The sequence below is a fragment of the Rhinoraja longicauda genome, chromosome 11, assembly GCF_053455715.1.
Source record: "Rhinoraja longicauda isolate Sanriku21f chromosome 11, sRhiLon1.1, whole genome shotgun sequence".
NCBI lineage: Eukaryota > Metazoa > Chordata > Chondrichthyes > Rajiformes > Arhynchobatidae > Rhinoraja > Rhinoraja longicauda.
The window spans coordinates 53,488,696-53,501,067 of NC_135963.1; positions in this window are offsets into that span (position 1 = coordinate 53,488,696).

The window sequence follows — 12,372 nt, forward strand, 5'->3', positions numbered from 1 at the left end:
GCCCGGAAGGCACGCCCACACGTAGGACACAAGTGGATGGGTGCTGCAGTGGAAGTGGAGGTAGCCCGGGCCTTGCGCGCGGTGCGTTTCCTCTGGGCCTCTGCAGTGCATCTGTTCTCTGCTGCACGGGCTCCTGTGGTGAGCTTGCTGCACCAGGTTGGACGGTCCAGAGCAAGAGACTCCCAAGTGCTGAGGTTGATGTCCAAGTCTTTGAGGGACACTTTGAGGCAGTCCTTAAACCGTTTTTTCTGTCCTCCCACTGAGCGCTTGCCCTGACACAGTTCTCCATACAGAAGCTGTTTTGGCAGTCGACTCTCGGGCATTCTGATGACATGGCCTGCACATCTGGCTTGGGCTTTCCGTAGGAGGGTGTGGACGCTGGGGATTCTGGCCCGTTCCAAGACGGTCAGTTTAGGCAGACCAATAAAGACTGGGACTGGGACTGGGACTGCCATCATGCTACGCATTTGGATGGGGTGGAATTTGTTGAATGTGTCCACTCAAGTTTGAACAGAAGTGTGAAGACGCACACCTCCCAACTCAGGGGCAGTTTCTTCCCAGCTGTTATCAGGCAACTGAACCATCCTCTCACCAACTAGGGTGCTGTCCTGACCTCCCATCTACCTCTTGGGAAACCTTGGAACTATCTTTAATCAGACTTTATTGCACTCTATTTTGCACTAAATGTTATTAGTGTATAAGGATATTCTTGCTATTGAGGGCGTGCAGCATAGGTTCACTAGCGTAGGTTTACTAGGTTAATTCCCGGAATGGCGGGACTGTCATATGTTGAAAGACTGGAGCGACTAGGCTTGTATACACTGGAATTTAGAAGGATCAGAGGGGATCTTATTGAAACATATAAGATTATTAAAGGGTATAAAAAAATAACTGCAGATGCTGGTACAAATCGAAGGTATTTATTCACACAATGCTGGAGTAACTCAGCAGGTCAGGCAGCATCTCAGGAGAGAAGGAATGGGTGACGTTTCGGGTCGAGACCCTTCTTCAGACTGATTATTAAGATTATTAAGGGATTGGACACGTTAGAGGCAGGAAACATGTTCCCAATGTTGGGGGTGTCCAGAACCAGGGGCCACAGTTTAAGAATAAGGGGTAGGCCATTTCGAACGGAGATGAGGAAAAACTTTTTCAGTCAGAGAGTTGTAAATCTGTGGAATTCTCTGCCTCAGAAGGCAGTGGAGGCCAATTCTCTGGATGCTTTCAAGAGAGAGTTAGATAGAGCTTTTAATGATAGCGGAGTCTGGGGGTATGGGGAGAAGGCAGGAACGGGGTACTGATTGTGGATGATCAGCCGTGACAACATTGAATGGTGGTGCTGGCTCGAAAGGCCGAATGGCCTCCTCCTGCACCTATTGTCTATTGTCTATTATGTATTGTCTATCCTGTATTTGTGCCCCATGGATGGCCCAATTCCAATCATATATAGTCTTTCCACTGACTGGATAGCATGGAACAAAAAAGCTTTTCACTGTACCTCGGTACGCATGACAAATAATAACTAAACTAAATAAAACTAAACTAAACTATAGCCTGAAGGCCATCAACTAGAGAAATCTCCGGAAGACACTCACATGGCAATCAATCCCTCTGAGAAACTCCCGCCAGGTTCCGACCAACCGTGGAGAACCTGGCACACAGTCTCAACAGACTGCAGACAGGCACGGGGAGGAGCAAATGGAACATGCTGAAGTGGGGATACACTGAAGATGCGGCAGACTGCGAGTGAGGACGGGGCCTCCAGACTATGGAACATCTCCTGAGCTGTGACATGCTGCATGACACGTGCACTGTAAAGGGTCTTCTAACGATGTGGCACTAAAATTTGCTCACTATTGGTAAACAGTTGTGTGATGGCACGAAATTTAAAAAACTAAATTAAACTAAACTAAATTTTAACTAAACTAAACTATCACCAATAGCCTGAAGGCCATCAACTGTAAAAGCCCAGAGTCCAAACAAAGGTTTGCCTGGCCTCTCTTGCCTTGCCTGTTATCTCCCTCCAGCGCTCTGTGATAATAAGCAAAGCTTTAAGACCTCCCTCCATTCATCTCACTTGGAAAATGAGGCAGGATAGACAATACACAATAGACAATAGGTGCAGGAGGAGGCCATTCGGCCCTTCGAGCCAGCACCGCCATTCAATGTGATCATGGCTGATCATTCACAATCAGTACCCCGTTCCTGCCTTCTCCCCATACCCCCTGACTCCGCTATCCTTAAGAGCTCTATCCAGCTCTCTCTTGAATGCATTCAGAGAATTGGCCTCCACTGCCTTCTGAGGCAGAGAATTCCACAGATTCACAACTCTCTGACTGAAAAAGTTTTTTCTCATCTCCGATCTAAATGGCCCACCCCTTATTCTTAAACTGTGGCCCCTTGTTCTGGAGTTCTGGATGGGCAAAGAGCATCTTCCGTCTCTTGCCGGTGACTGTTCCCTGCACGTTGACCCGCCCAGTCCATCACGGGCACTGACCTCCCAACCACCGAAGGGGATGGACAGGAGGCCACGGATATCACGAGAGACCCACACCACCCTGGCCACGCTCCCATCTCACTCCCACCATCAGGAAAAAGGTACAGGAGTTTGAAAGCCGTGATCTCCAGGTTCAAGAACTATAAACTATGGAGACACAGCAGATGCTGTTTTACAAGAAACAGACACACGCTGGGGTAACTCCACAGTTCAGGCAACATCTCTGCAGGCACTGAATAAATAATGGGACGCTTCTTCATATTGATTGTGGAAGCTGGAGGAGAAGAGAACTATGGAGGAAAATGGAGCAACAACCTCATATTGGACAGCTTAAACCCCAGCGGTACGAACATTGACTTATCTAACTTCAAGTAACCATTGCCTTCCCTTTCTTTCCATCCCTCCCCCTTCCCAGTTCTCCGACTAGTCTGACTGTCCTCATTTACATTATATCTCTGTTTGCTTTGTTCTTACCTTCTCAATAATCAATAGTCAATTTATTTGTCACACACACATAAATGTGCGGCGAAATGAAAGACTGCCCACAGTCCAACAATAAGACCAATAAAAATAAGCAATAAAAATAAGCAATAACACACACAATCATAAACCAACACCAAACAAAAAGAAACATCCATCACAGTGAGTCTCCTCCAGTCCCCTCCTCACTGTGATGGAAGGCCAGAATGTCTTTTCTCTTCTCCTGCCGTCTTCTCCCGTGGTCAGGCTGTTGAAGTTGCCACGTCGGGGCTCCCGACATTGAAGCCCCCGCCGGGCGGAAAAAGATCCCGCGGTCTATTTCAGGCTGCGCCGGAAGGTGAAAGGTCTGCGGCGGGCCGACCCAAGCCCTGCGATTCGGGGCGGACGAAGACGCTGCCGCTGCCGTAGCTCCCGATGTCGGCCCCCACCCAGGGACCTGCGAGCCTCTGACATCCACGTGGCCCGCAGCCCGCGGCCGAAGTAGCCTCCGAAGGCAGCGAGCTCCGCAGATGGGGAGTCCAGTCCACGGGCTCTGCGAACCACTCAGGTGGTCCCAGGTGGAGGCCGCCAGCTCCAGGTGTTTGGCCGATGGCAGGCCGCAGCGGGAACGGAGACACGACCCAGACAACAAGGGTCCTAGCTAGCAATGATCTATTCTTCATATTCCTTGATCTCCATCCCCTTTGTCTCGACCCAAAAAGTCCCCCATTCCTTCTACCCAGAGATGCTGCCTGTCCCGCTGCGTTACTCCACAATTTTGTCTCTACCTTGAGAAAACTATGGGCTGTCTTGGTTGCACTAGTATTGGGGAAATTGAGTCATTGGGTACTTTGTTTATAGTATATTATCTATGAGTATTGAGTTTGTCGGACTGTTGAGCTGCTGCAATTAGGAATGTCAGTGTTCCATTGATGGCACCTATGACAATTAAAGACTCTTGACTCCTAAGAGGTCCTGCTCGGCAATAAACGAGCACATCCATACCAGACCATATCACAGCATCAGCCTCAACTTTGATTGCACAAGGATTTTCAATACGATCTGAATTTAGAAGGATGAGAGGGGATCTTATAGAAACATAGAAAATTCTTAAGGGATTGGACAGGCTGGATGCAGGAAAAATATTCCCGATGTTGGGGGAGTCCAGAACCAGGGGTCACAGTTTACGAATAAGGGGTAGGCTATTTAGGACTGAGATGAGGAAACCCATTCTCAGTCAGAGAGAGCTGGATAGAGCTCTTAAGGATAGCGGAGTCAGGGGGTATGGGGAGAAGGCAGGACCGGGGTACTGATTGAGAATGATCAGCCATGATCACATTGAATTGTGGTGCTGGCTTGAAGGGCCGAATGGCCTCCTCCTGCACCTATTGTCTATTGTCTATTGTCTAATAGTTCAATGCCTCTGTTGAGGTCACTGACAAATTGAAACCTAAAGGTTCATCCTGGAGTCTAGGTGGGAGGGGCAAAGTTTATCGGGCGTGTGTGAAGCAAGTGTTTTTTTACACAGAGGGTGGTGGGTGCCAGGATCACCTTGGTGTGGGTATTGGTGGAGGCAGGTACAATGGTGGCATACAAGGCACTTTCAGAGGGGCACATGGATATGTAGGGAATGGAGGAATATGGTTCACGTACATGCAGGCAGAGGAGATGACTTTAACTTGGCATTATGTTGGCATTCCCTTATCAAGTATCTGTCCACTGTAAATGGCTCGATTGTAATCATGTATTGTCTTTCCGCTGACTGGATAGCGCACAATAAAAGCTGTACCTTGGTACACGTGACAATAAACTGAACTGTACTGTAACTGTACTCCATCATGTTCAGCCTGACCCACCATCTACGTCATTGGAGACCCTCGGCCTATTTTTATCAGACTTGACTGGACTTTATCTTGCACTAAATGTTATTTCCTTTATCCTGCATCTGTGCGCTCTGGATGGCTTGATCTCTGTTTGCTTTGTTCTTACCTTCTCAATAATCAATAGTCAATTTATTTGTCACATACACATAAATGTGCGGTGAAATGAAAGACTGCCCACAGTCCAACAATAAGACCAATAAAAATAAGCAATAAAAATAAGCAATAACACACACAATCATAAACCAACACCAAACAAAAAGAAACATCCATCACAGTGAGTCTTGAATGCATTCAGAGAATTGGCCTCCGCTGCCTTCTGAGGCAGAGAATTCCACAGATTCACAACTCTCTGACTGAGAATGGGTTTCCTCATCTCAGTCCTAAATAGCCTACCCCTTATTCGTAAACTGTGACCCCTGGTTCTGGACTCCCCCAACATCGGGAATATTTTTCCTGCATCCAGCCTGTCCAATCCCTTAAGAATTTTCTATGTTTCTATAAGATCCCCTCTCATCCTTCTAAATTCCAGTGAATGTAAGCCCAATCGATCAATTATTTCATCATATGTCAGTCCCGCCATCCCGGGAATTAACCTGGTGAACCTACACTGCGCTCCCTCAATAGCAAGAATGTCCTTCCTCAAATTAGGAGACCAAAACTTCACACAATACTCCAGGTGCGGTCTCACCAGGGCCCTGTACAACTGCAGTAGGACCTCCTTGCTCCTGTACTCAAATCCTCTTGCTATGATGGCCTAGCTTTCTGCACTGCCTGCTATACCTGCATGCTTATTTTCAATGACTGATGTACAAGGACACCTAGATCTCGTTGCACCTCCCCTTTTCCTCATCTGACACCATTCAGATAATAATCTGCCTTTTTGTTCTTGCTACAAAGTGGATAACCTCAAATCTATCCACATTAAACTGCATCTGCCATGCATCTGCCCACTCACCCAACCTGTCCAAGTCACCCTGCAGCCTCAAAGCATCCTCATCGCAGCTCACACTGCCACCCAGCTTTGTGTCATCCACAAACCTGGTGATGTTACATTTAATTCCTTTGTCTAAATCGTTAATATATATTGTAAATAACTGGGGTCCCAGCACTGAGCCTTGCGGCACCCCACTAGTTACTGCCTGCCATTCTGAAAAGGACCCGTTAATTCCTACTCTTTGCTTTTAGTCTGCCAACCATGTTAATACCCTACCCCCAATACCATGTGCTCTAATTTTGCACACTAATCTCTTGTGTGGGACCTTGTCAAAGGCTTTTTGAAAGTCCCGATACACCACATCCACTGGCTCTCCCTTATCCACTCTACTTGTTACGTCCTCAAAAAAATCCCAGAAGATTAGTCAAGCCTGATTTCCCCTTCATAAATCCATGCTGACTTTGACCGATCCCGTCACTGCTTTCCAACTGCGCTGCTATTACACCTTTAATAATCGACTCCAGCATCTTCTCCATTCCCGATCTCGGGCTAACTGGTCTATAATTCCCTGCTTTCTCTCTCTCCTTTCCTAAAAAGTGGGGAGAAGGCAGGAGAACGGGGTTGGGAAGGAAAGGTAGATCAGCTTTGATTGAATGGCAGTAGACTAGATGGGCCAAATGGCATAATTTTGCTCCTAGCACTTATGACCTTATGAACTCTTGAGAGGTGGAGCAGATAAAAGTCTGAACATTTCCTGACAAGGAAAGCTATTCACTGCTGATTTTCCTCTCTATTAAACAATCTGTTTTCAAAACTTTAGATTTGAACCATGCACATCTCAATCTAATCTTCAACAAATGTTATTCTTAACCATGAATTCATCCCCAATTGCCTTATCAGACCATTGGTCCAAGTGTCCACGGATGATGTACTACAAACTAGCATTAAAGCAACTTGTCAATATCAGAACTGCTGCAAAACCCTCAAGGTCCAAGCTTGCTTTAATAATCCTCTGAAAAATGGAAAGGTATCTGGTGATATAAAGATAACCCTGGAATTACTCGGGTCGGAACAGCTTCAAAACATCTGTCTTCATCCATCAGCAGGCGTCATGTAGGTGGAAGCGCTGAGTGGTTGTTCTGCCTTGAAGGAATCATTTTAAACTGAAAAATGCCTGTCTGCTATTCTGTCAGAAGGGAGTTGCCTCTGAAAGCATTGGTTTCCTTACGCTCATGTTTGCTTTGAATTTGATGCCACTGCAAAATGTGTCCATGGGCGATACAGTGCTTGGACAGCAAGCACAACAAAGCTTTTCATTGTACCTCTGCACACATGACAATCATCAGCCGAAACCTAAAAGGGCACAAAGTTCTGCAGTGACTCAGGCAGTATCTCTGGAGAACATGGATAGGTATTTATTCACAAAATGCTGGAGTAACTCAGCAGGTCAGGCAGCATCTCGGGAGAGAAGGAATGGGTGACGTTTCGGGTCGAGATCCTTCTTCAGACTGATGTCAGGGGGGTGGGACAAAGGAAGGATATAGGTGGAGACAGGAAGATAGAGGGAGATCTGGGAAGGAGGAGGGGACGGGAGGGACAGAGGAACTATCTAAAGTTGGAGAAGTCGATGTTCATACCACTGGGCTGCAAACTGCCCAGGCGAAATATGAGGTGCTGTTCCTCCAATTTCCGGTGGGCCTCACTATGGCACTGGAGGAGGCCCATGACAGAAAGGTCAGACTGGGAATGGGAGGGGGAGAACATGGATAGACAATAGACAATAGACAATAGACAATAGACAATAGACAATAGGTGCAGGAGTAGGCCATTCAGCCCTTCGAGCCAGCACCGCCATTCAATGCGATCATGGCTGATCACTCTCAATCAGTACCCCGTTCCTGCCTTCTCCCCATACCCCCTCACTCCGCTATCCTTAAGAGCTCTATGCAGCTCTCTCTTGAAAGCATCCAATGAACTGGCCTCCACTGCCTTCTGAGGCAGAGAATTCCACACCTTCACCACTCTCTGACTGAAAAAGTTCTTCCTCATCTCCGTTCTAAATGGCCTACCCCTTATTCTTAAACTGTGGCCCCTTGTTCTGGACTCCCCCAACATTGGGAACATGTTTCCTGCCTCTAATGTGTCCAATCCCCTAATTATCTTATATGTTTCGATAAGATCCCCCCTCATCCTTCTAAATTCCAGTGTATACAAGCCCAATCGCTCCAGCCTTTCAACATACGACAGTCCCGCCATTCCGGGAATTAACCTAGTGAACCTACGCTGCACGCCCTCCATAGCATGAATATCCTTCCTCAAATTTGGAGACCAAAACTGCACACAGTACTCCAGGTGCGGTCTCACCAGGGCCCGGTACAACTGTAGAAGGACCTCTTTGCTCCTCTTGTTACGAAGGCCAACATTCCATTGGCTTTCTTCACTGCCTGCTGTACCTGCATGCTTCCTTTCAGTGACTGATGCACTAGGACACCCAGATCTCGTTGAACTCCCCCTCCTCCTAACTTGACACCATTCAGATAATAATCTGCCTTTCTATTCTTACTTCCAATAGATAGGTGACGTTTTGGGTTGAGACACTTCTTCAGACTGCAACCTGGATAAGCGACATTTCTGAAGAGGTGTCTCGACCTGTAACGTCGCCTCTCCATGTTTTCAGGGATGCTACCTGGCCCATTGAGTTACTCCAGCACTTTGTGTCCTTTTGTGCATTAACCAGCATCTGCAGTTCCCTGATTCTAACCGAAACCTAAACCTATGGGATGAAATTCTTCTACAAGGCCATTCACACGAGCGTGCACCACTCCCACACCAACAAGATTTACTCTGTGAGGCTTGGTTTCAACTTGAAACGGAAGCGAAATAACTCCTAACGTTGAACTCATCCTTTACGACAGTGAAGAAACACTAATTATCTGGACTTGCCACAATTGGCTGAGTTTGCACTTTGCTGCAGATGTAAATTCTATTAAGGGAGCCGTGGCAGGGCAAATACATTGCTGATGAAGGACAGAGCCATTATGTCACACAGCCGAATCACATCAGGAAAAGGGAGAACAGAACTGCACAAGTCCCTGGGAAATTCATCGCATATATCTGACAATCACGTTGGAAGATTTTAATACGCCAGACGAACATCCCAAGCGAGAGCATCTATAACTATATGTATTGTTCACCTGCTGACAGTCACTTAAGCCTCTTTCACCAAGTACTGCAAGACCAGGCAACCCATTTTGAACTGGACCTGCGATGATGAACTACCTCAAGAAAGACAACCCTCTTTAAAATGACTAATCACTGAATCGCCATGTTCTAACTACAAGCTTCATTTTGAGTTCCGACCTGCTCTAGTTAAACAAAGGAATAAAACAGAGAGGAGTAGTCCCCGAATTAAAGGACGTTTAAAAATCATTTAAAATTTAGACTTTAAATGAAGTGAAAAGTATTATTGCCATAGAGCATCGTAGAGTCATACAGCGTGGAAACAGGCCCTTTGGCCCAACTTGCCCACGCTGGCCCACATGCCCCATCTACATTAGTCCCACATGCCTACCTTTGGCCCATATCCCACTAAACCTATCCTATCCATGTACCTGTCCAAATGTTTCTTAAACGTTGCGATAGTACCTGCATTGTCTTTTATGAATGAAAAAAAAGATAAAAGCACCTAAAAATAAATAATTAGAAATATTCCACTATTCAATGGTTTTAGACACCTTCCTAAGATCACCCCTCATCCTCCTTCGCTCCAAGGAATGAAGTCCTAGCCTGCCCAACTTTTCTCTATAGCTCAGACCCTCAAATCCTTACAACATCCTTGCGAATCTGCTCTACGTCCTTTACAGTGTATTTTATGTAGCAGGGTGACCAAAAAACTCCAAGTACAGCCTCACCAATGTCTTAAAAAACTTGTAAACTAATTCCCTGACCGATGAAGGTCAGCGGGCCAAAAGCTTTTTTTCCCACTCTGTCTACATACCCCATCTCTTCCCGGGAACTCTGTACCTGTATTCCAAGATCCCTCTGCTCCACAACATTTCCCAGGGTTCTACTGTTCACTGTGAAGATCCTGCCCTGGGTACGACATCCCACACCTATCTGAATTAAACTCCATTTGCCATCCCCTGACCCACTTGCCCGGCTGATGAAGATACAGCTGTATTCTTGACAACCGTCCTCTTGACAATCATCCGACTCCATGGCCCTGCCCAACTATTCTGGAACAGAGCAGCGTCGGAGCGGGTGAGATCGGTCTGATGCCCGACGGTCAGAGTCCCGACGGCGGAACCCCAGGGTCGGAGTCCGGAGTCCTGGGAATAATGCAGAGGTTGCAGGATCAATTTATTCCAAAGAGGTGGAAAGACTCTAAGGGGAGTAAGAGACACCTGTGGCTGACGAGGGAAGTCAGGGACAGCATAAAAATTAAGGAGAGGAAGTATAACATAGCAAAGAAGAGTGGGAAGACAGAGAATTGGGACTCTTTTAAAGAGCAACAAAAGTTAACTAAAAAGGCAATACGGGGAGAAAAGATGAGGTACGAGGGTAAACTAGCCAATAATATAAAGGAGGATAGCAAAAGTTTTTTTAGGTACGTGAAGAGGAAAAAAATAGTCAAGGCAAATGTGGGTCCCTTGAAGACAGAAGCAGGGGAATTTATTATGGGGAACAAAGAAATGGCAGACGAGTTAAACCGTTACTTTGGATCTGTCTTCACTGAGGAAGATACACACAATCTCCCAAATGTTCTAGGGGCCGGAGAACCTAGGGTGATGGAGGAACTGAAGGAAATCCACATTAGGCAGGAAATGGTTTTAGGTAGACTGATGGGACCGAAGGCTGATAAATCCCCAGGGCCTGATGGTCTGCATCCCAGAGAACTTAAGGAGGTGGCTCTAGAAATAGTGGAAGCATTGGAGATCATTTTTCAATGTTCTATAGATTCAGGATCAGTTCCTGTGGATTGGAGGATAGCAAATGTTATCCCACTTTTTAAGAAAGGAGGGAGAGAAAACGGGTAATTATAGACCAGTTAGTCTGACATCAGTGGTGGGGAAGATGCTGGAGTCAATTATAAAAGACGAAATTGCTGAGCATTTGGATAGCAGTAACGGGATCATTCCGAGTCAGCATGGATTTACGAAGGGGAAATCATGCTTGACAAATCTACTGGAATTTTTTGAGGATGTAACTAGGAAAATTGACAAGGGAGAGTCAGTGGATGTGGTGTACCTCGACTTTCAGAAAGCCTTCGACAAGGTCCCACATAGGAGATTAGTGGGCAAAATTAGGGCACATGGTATTGGGGGTAGGGTACTGACATGGATAGAAAATTGGTTGACAGACAGAAAGCAAAGAGTGGGGATAAATGGGTCCCTTTCGGAATGGCAGGCAGTGACCAGTGGGGTACTGCAAGGTTCGGTGCTGGGACCCCAGCTATTTACGATATACATTCATGACTTAGACGAAGGGATTAAAAGTACCATTAGCAAATTTGCAGATGATACTAAGTTGGGGGGTAGTGTGAATTGTGAGGAAGATGCAATAAGGCTGCAGGGTGACTTGGACAGGTTGTGTGAGTGGGCGGATACATGGCAGATGCAGTTTAATGTAGATAAGTGTGAGGTTATTCACTTTGGAAGCAAGAATAGAAAGGCAGATTATTATCTGAATGGTGTCAAGTTAGGAGGAGGGGAACTTCAACGAGATCTGGGTGTCCTAGTGCATCAGTCAATGAAAGGAAGCATGCAGGTACAGCAGGCAGTGAAGAAAGCCAATGGAATGTTGGCCTTCGTAACAAGAGGAGTTGAGTATAGGAGCAAAGAGGTCCTTCTACAGTTGTACCGGACCCTGGTGAGACCGCACCTGGAGTACTGTGTGCAGTTTTGGTCTCCAAATTTGAGGAAGGATATTCTTGCTATGGAGGGCGTGCAGCGTAGGTTCACTAGGTTAATTCCCGGAATGGCGGGACTGTCGTATGTTGAAAGGCTGGAGCGATTAGGCTTATATACACTGGAATTTAGAAGGATGAGGGGGGATCTTATTGAAACATATAAGATAATTAGGGGATTGGACACATTAGAGGCAGATAACATGTTCCCAATGTTGGGGGAGTCCAGAACAAGGGGCCACAGTTTAAGAATAAGGGGTAGGCCATTTAGAACGGAGATGAGGAAGAACTTTTTCAGTCAGAGGGTGGTGAAGGTGTGGAATTCTCTGCCTCAGAAGGCAGTGGAGGCCAGTTCGTTGGATGCTTTCAAGAGAGAGCTGGATAGAGCTCTTAAGGATAGCGGAGTTAGGGGGTATGGGGAGAAGGCAGGAACGGGGTACTGATTGAGAGTGATCAGCCATGATCGCATTGAATGGCGGTGCTGGCTCGAAGGGCTGAATGGCCTACTCCTGCACCTATTGTCTATTGTCCCGAGGTCATATAGGGGGGCCGCCGAGGACAAAAGGAGGGAGGACCGTCAAGAACAAAAGGGGGGTCCCAACATGGGGGGCCACTGAGATCTAAGGGGGGTGTTGGGAACTAAGGGAGCGGGGGGGGGGGGGGGTTAGGGGGTACCATTGGGGCAAAAAAGGGG